Genomic DNA, 6,960 nt, shown 5'->3' on the forward strand with positions numbered 1-6,960 from the left:
AAATAATAATTTAATGTTACTTATATATTAGAAATATATAAAAAAAATATTTAAACTATTAAATAAATATAATCGTGCCACAACTGAAGAAATGTAGACTCGAATACGGGACTCGAGACTCGACTCGGACTCGAACTCTGGTAATGGTGACTCGACTTGGACTCGACTCGGACTCTTCTTTGGTGACTCGGACTTGGACTCGGACTCGAACACTGGGACTCGAGACTCGACTCGGACTCGACAGTTGGTGACTCGACTACAACACTGGTAAGACACGTACAATGAAAGTAATGGGTCCAATTTTTTGTTTGTGAAGTTCATATAATTTCGATGAGTATTTTAGGATTTTAAGCACTATTTTTTTAACACTAATTTACATTATTTTACAGTGCTGTTAATGTGCATACTGTTTACAACTTACTGTACTATTGCAATAAATTGGCTCTATTTTAAATGCCTCTGTAGTCCATTTTAGCATAATTTGAGATAATGGCACACATACAGTTTACATCCCTCTTTCAGAATCTGCAAAATGTTAATTATTTTACCAAAATAAGAGGGATCATACTCATACAAAGTGCATGTTATTGTTTATGTAGTACTGACCTTATAAGATATTTCACATAAAAGCTGTTTACATATAGTCCACAAGAGAAAATAATAGTTGAATTTATAAAAATGACCCCATTCAAAAGATAATATACACTTGATTTTCAATACTGTGTTGTTACCTAAATGATCCATAGCTTTTTCTTTTAATAAAAGTTGTTCATAAGACCCTTGTTTGTCCTGAACAGTTAAACTGCCCGCTGTTCTTCAGAAAAATCCTTCAGGTCCAACAAATTCTTAGGTTTTTCAGCATTTTTGTGTATTTGAACCCTTTCCAACAAGGACTGTATGATTTCATGATCTTTTCACACTGAGGACAACTGACTCAAATGCAACTATTACAGAAGGTTCAATTGCTCACTGATGCTTCAGAAGGAAAAACACATTAAGAGCTGGGGGTGAAAACTTTTGAAGAGAATGGAGAACGGTGTACATTTTTCTTATTTTGCCTAAATATCATGTTTTTTCATGTAGAACTACAGAAGATACCCAGAAGACAAAATAAGTACAATTCACTCTGATCTTCAAATTCAAAAAGTTTTCACACCCCGGCTCTTAATGCATCATTTATCCTTCTGAAGCATTAGTGAGCGTTTGAACCTTCTGTGTTGTCAGGTAACAACACAGTATTAAAGGTCCCATATCGTACACATTTCTGAAGGTTTATTTTATTTGTTGATGTCCTTAAGAATATATATTTGCGGTATAAGTGCCAAAATCCATCTCAATATATTTTTACAGCTCCTTTTTTAGGAGCTCTGTCAAAAACAGGTCGATTTTGGCCCATCTAATTAATATTCATGAGCCTCTCTTCTGATTGGCCTGTTGTTTTCTGAGTGACGCACAACCAGGCCAATCACAGGTAACTACGGTCATGTATGCTGTAAGCGTAAGCGAGCTCAGAGCAATAGAGAGAGCTGATACTCAACGGGATATTTCAGAATGATCATTAATGTTTTTTCTTTTACAAACACCGAATGCAGTAGGCTACATAACTGTTGCTTTAGTAAAGCCCCTTTCACAATGCGCGCTGATTCTGGAAAATTACGGGAACTGTGTGAACCAAAGCCAGAACCTAAAGGCAGTGTTGTAGTAATGATGCACGTTATCAAGCGACTCTTCACAACGAAAAATAACGTTACGTGCAAAGTGGAATGAAGCAGCGATCATCAGGCAGAGCCAGCTCCTCACTATCAGCGCTGAAGCACAGTTTGTTCAGGTTAGTTTCAGTTTAGTGAAACGTACGCGTCGCATTACATCTCACATCCAAACGTCAGGTCTTTATGGTTTGTGTGTAAAGCACGCACAGATTCCGGAAAACAACTGTGAATGAACCAAATTAAACAATTCCGGAACAAATCGTGGGACACATTATGCGTGTATTTACCGGAATCGCTGTGTGAAAGAGGGAAAGTTGACGTGCCGCTGGTCTCTTATATTAACGTTGTTCTGAAGCCTGTGCAATGATCGTAGCTTGACATCTATCGACTGAACAGGGTTTTCTCCACTTGTTTTCCTGTTGTTGTTGCTCAATGGAATGGATGCGTTGTTGTCTGGGGGTTTGACAAAAGGAGGGTGGGACGTTGGTTTGTGACTGAAGGCGGTGACTTGAGTCGATCAGACGTCACATCGTTACGGAAGTCACAGCTGCTAGTGAAAATGAACAGCTACTTTAAGCAGGCTGTGTGCAGTTTACTGTGGATTGACTGTTTTGAAACTCATATGGTAGTTAGATAGCCCCTAGACCTTAGTTATCATGAAAAAAGCCAGGAAATTTTGATTTTGACGATATGGGACCTTTAAGAATCAAGGACAAGGAATGAACGGGGTAATTTTTATAAAATGAACTATTATTTTCTCTTGTGGACTATATGTAAACATCTTGTATGGGAAATTTCTCATTCAGGTCAGTACTAAATAAACAATAACATGCATTTTGTATGATCCCTCTTATTTTGGTCAAATAATTAACATTTTGCAGATTCTGAAAGGGGGGGGTGTAAACTTTTGACCTCAACTGTATGATTGCCACAAAAATGTATGCCTTAAATGTTGTCGACTGAGATTAATTCGAATGATTTCTTTGTAATTTTCGTGGGCAGAGGGCGCATATTTAAAACAAAGAAAAGACGTATTTTGATTATTCCGTGATTGAGTGTGGAAATAATGGGAATTGTCGTTTTCAGTCCGAAAGGACCTCGGGAAGAAATCATGTTAATGGATGAGCTAATGTGCAGGGTGGGGCTGAAAACCACGAAAGCGAAAAGAGGCTGCTGGAGTGATTCAATGACAAGGAACAGGCCACTATTCAAACTGCCTATTTCTCTGGATTTAAACATTCTTGAAAACATTTGGGATAATGTAAGTACACAAGTCAACAAAATATATAACACTGTTCTAGTGGTTTTTGGATATTTGAATCGAAAAATCTTACATATTCTGCCTTTTAATTATCCTTTCTATTTGCATGATGAATATTGTAAATATCACTTCTTTACCCACTAGCCTAGATCCCAGTATTCTCATCAGATCAGTGTAGCAGCAACAACAACAGAGTGTGTCCTGTCTGATGTCACATGGTGCAAAGTACAAAACGGCAGCTCCTGAGAACCAGATCACTGTGGTCATGTAGGAAAGACTTTCGTTAAAACTCACTGGAACGTGATCAGTGAATTGGACACCTTCACGTCACTGAAATGTGGACAGGTCATCTGTAATATCAGGAGTGTTTTTGTTTGTGGTTAGGATAGCAGTTTTGCATTTAACCTAGTATATATACAGTATTTTTTAAAATGACATGATGCAGAATAATGCATGAAGGATCTTTAGCTGTAATGATGATGTGACGAAAGCCTTTCATTGCCCTCATGGGAGATATACACATGCATGCCAACCGATATCTGTTTTCTTTTGAAGTGCAACCCATCCAATCAGTATCAAAGTCTATAGTCTGAGATAATGTCATTTTAGTTTTTCCACCCTGAACACGTAGGCCCGGTTTGACAGACAGGGCTTAGACTAAACCAGGATAAGCAGATAGTTCAATTAGGATATTTAAGTAATTTTTATAAACATGCATAGAAAAAAACATTACTGGTGTGCATCTTGAGACAAAACAAAGACACCGATATATTTTAAGATCAGTCAGTGCAAGTTTCTTTCAGTTCAAACAGCTCAGATTTACATTTTAGTCTAGGACTAGGCTTAAACCTTGTCTGTGAAACCGGGCCAAAAAGTCTAAAGAATGCACATGATCACAGAGAGAGAGGGAATTTGGCCACACATGGACACCCTGACATGTTCTTAGAAGGCCACTTTGTCGATACTGAGAAATAATAAAGTGCTGCCAGGGGAATGCACATTGCACTTCTATTCTGTCCCTGAACGATGACCATTACTGATTCTGATAGTTTGTGTCTCATGAACTGCACATGTGCCATTACAAATGTGTCTGAGAATGATTCTTACATGATTGTTTTCCCTGTTAAACAGGTCACTGAGTCTATGACCAAAAAAATAAAAAAATAATAATAATGAAATAAAATACAAAAATCTTGATTCTTAATACTGTCTTCTTACCTGAATGATCCACAGCTGTTTTTTTTTTGTTTTTGTTTTTTGTTTAGTGATAGTTGCTCTTAAGTCCCTTGTTTGTCCTGAACAGTTAAACTGCCTGCCGTTCTTCAGGAAAATCGTTCAGGTCTTACAAACTTTTGGGTTTTTCAGCATTTTTGTGTATTTGAACCCTTTTAAACAAAGAGTGTATGATTTTGAGATCCATCTTTTTACACTGAGGACAACGACTATGCGACTATTACAGAAGGTTCAGGAGGAAACATGACGCATTTGAAGATCAGGGTAAATTTAATTTATTTTGTCTTCTGCGAAGTATCTTCTGTAGCTTCTGAAGGACAGTACTAAATAAAAAAAAGATATATAGTCTAAATAAGAAAAATGTAGGCTACACATCTTCATTCTGTTCAAAAGTTTTCACCCCCCCCCGCTCTTATTGCATTGTGTTAGTTGCATATGAGTCCTTCAGTTGTCTTCAGTGTAAAAAAAAAATGGATCTGGAAATCGGAAAATCCATTGCATTTTGAACAATTTTGAGTGCACATGTTTATTTATTTATAGTTTCTTTGTTTTTAGGAAGTTGTGACATTTTAGAACCTAAACTGACCAAGCTCAAATTATGTGGTATTTTGAGAGACTTATTTGCCTTGACACATACATTAGTGTCTGCAAATAGTTTCTCCTGCACATCTTTGGTAATTTTTGATTTGACAAACAAGTTTTACAAATGTCGGTTAGCGGTGAAGCAGTTTTATTATATATTTTTGTCTAGAAAAACTTTTAAAATATTATGGCAAGGTTTTATATCATCATATATTCATCATACCCAAAAAGACTTGAGGCTGTAAAGGTGCTTCAACTATGTACTGAGTTAAGCGTATGAATACTTATGCAATGTACTTATTTCAGTGTTTTGTTTTTAATAAATTTGTAAAAAAAAATTTGCTCCTGAGCTGAATTTCGAGTGTCCCAGAAAAAGAGCACTGTATAATATATATCTCCCTCGACATTTTTGAGTTTAGCATCAGAATACTGGTATTGATAATTCTTGATTTTGAAATCGTGCATGGCTCAGCTCCAATCTGAGTAATGTGAATTCACGTGATGTAATATAGAGCCAGTAATGTCAGACAGCCCTACTGATAGTGTCTTTAGTACACAAAACCACCTGTTGTTTTGTTTAACACTCTCTTTATCACATTCCTCTCGTTCTCAACCTTGGGACTTCTGGAAGTTCTTTGTGACTTGGTCTTACCGGCATCACGTAATATTTACACCAGCTGGTGCCAGCCTTATTTTCTCTCATCTTTTTTTTTTAAAGCTATTTTACAGTAATTTGCGTCAGATTGACAGATACTGAGTGTAATTGTCAGTTCATGACCATATAATTTAGAATGTTCATGTTTAATTGTTTTTAGCTAAATTGAATGCATCTAGCTTATCTTCTAACATGCTTTTGTTTATAAAGTAAAGCCTTGCTTATTGAAACAAATTGTAATGTTTCAGTTATGTACTGTAATAAGTCGGTGTGTTAAAAATAGGATTTACTCAGCATAACAATTAACATTCAGTGAACAAACCCAGACGTATTGCAATCTGTTCACACACTACTACTGAGACTATATTATAATATAACTTATATTTCATATAAATATAATGTTATGATCTCTTTTCTGAGGTAAATCACATTACATGACTATTCACAAGCTGTTTTTTTCTGACGTATACATGCTTTTAAATAATATTTAAAGAGATAGTTCACCCAAAAATTTAAATTCTGTCATTAATTACTCACCCTCATGTTGTTCCAAACCCATAAAACCTTTGTTCATCATTGGAACACAAATTAAGATATTTGTTAATGAAATCCGAGAGCTTTCTGACCCTCCATAGACAGCGAGGATAATAATAAAGTCGTTATTTTTGTTTGTTTTTTTGCACACAAAAAGTATTCTAGTACCTTTGTAATATTACAGTTGAACCACCGATGTAACATGGACTATTTTAATGATGTCCTTACTACCTTTTGTGCCTTGACCGTGGTAGGACCCTTGCTGTCTATGGAGGGTCAGAAAGCTCTCAGATTTCATCAAAAATATCTTAATTTGTGTTCCAAAGATGAACGAAGGTCCAACAGGTTTGCAATGACATGAGGGTGAGTAATAAATGACAGAATTATCATTTTTGGGTGAACTATCCCTTTAACGTTTTGAAGGCTATGTATTATTTGTAGCATGCCAGCCACCCAATAATTTGGAGAGAAAAAACTTTACTAATCGGTCGGACCAATAAAAACATTTGGAGTACTATAGACGTCCAAAATTTATAACAAGTCAAGGAGAAGAGTGCAAAAAGCTGTCTGAGGAACATAAGACGCTTGTGGTTGGACAAACTAACCCAGGATTTCCAGAGCAAGAATCTTGACAACATTTATGTTTGTTCTTATCATTTCCGGTCGGGTAGGTGAAAAATTAGGCTAATATCTTAATTAATACTGCTTGTACGTATCTTTACCACCTATTAACTTTAGTTTGTCAAAAGTATTGTGCCCTTTCCTGCTTACTAGATTTCTCTATATGATTTGGCAGCTTCCACACATTTTTTTCATGGTTTAGACAGGATAAATTAGCAGAACAATGTATTCAGCAGAGGTGGGTAGAGTACCCAAAATCTGTACTCAAGTAAAAGTACAAGTACTTATGGAAATATTTACTCAAGTATGAGTAAAAGTAACAATCTTAATAGTTACTTGAGTAAGAGTAAAAAAGTATCCGATGA

This window comes from Garra rufa, chromosome 19, assembly GCF_049309525.1.
Source record: "Garra rufa chromosome 19, GarRuf1.0, whole genome shotgun sequence".
NCBI lineage: Eukaryota > Metazoa > Chordata > Actinopteri > Cypriniformes > Cyprinidae > Garra > Garra rufa.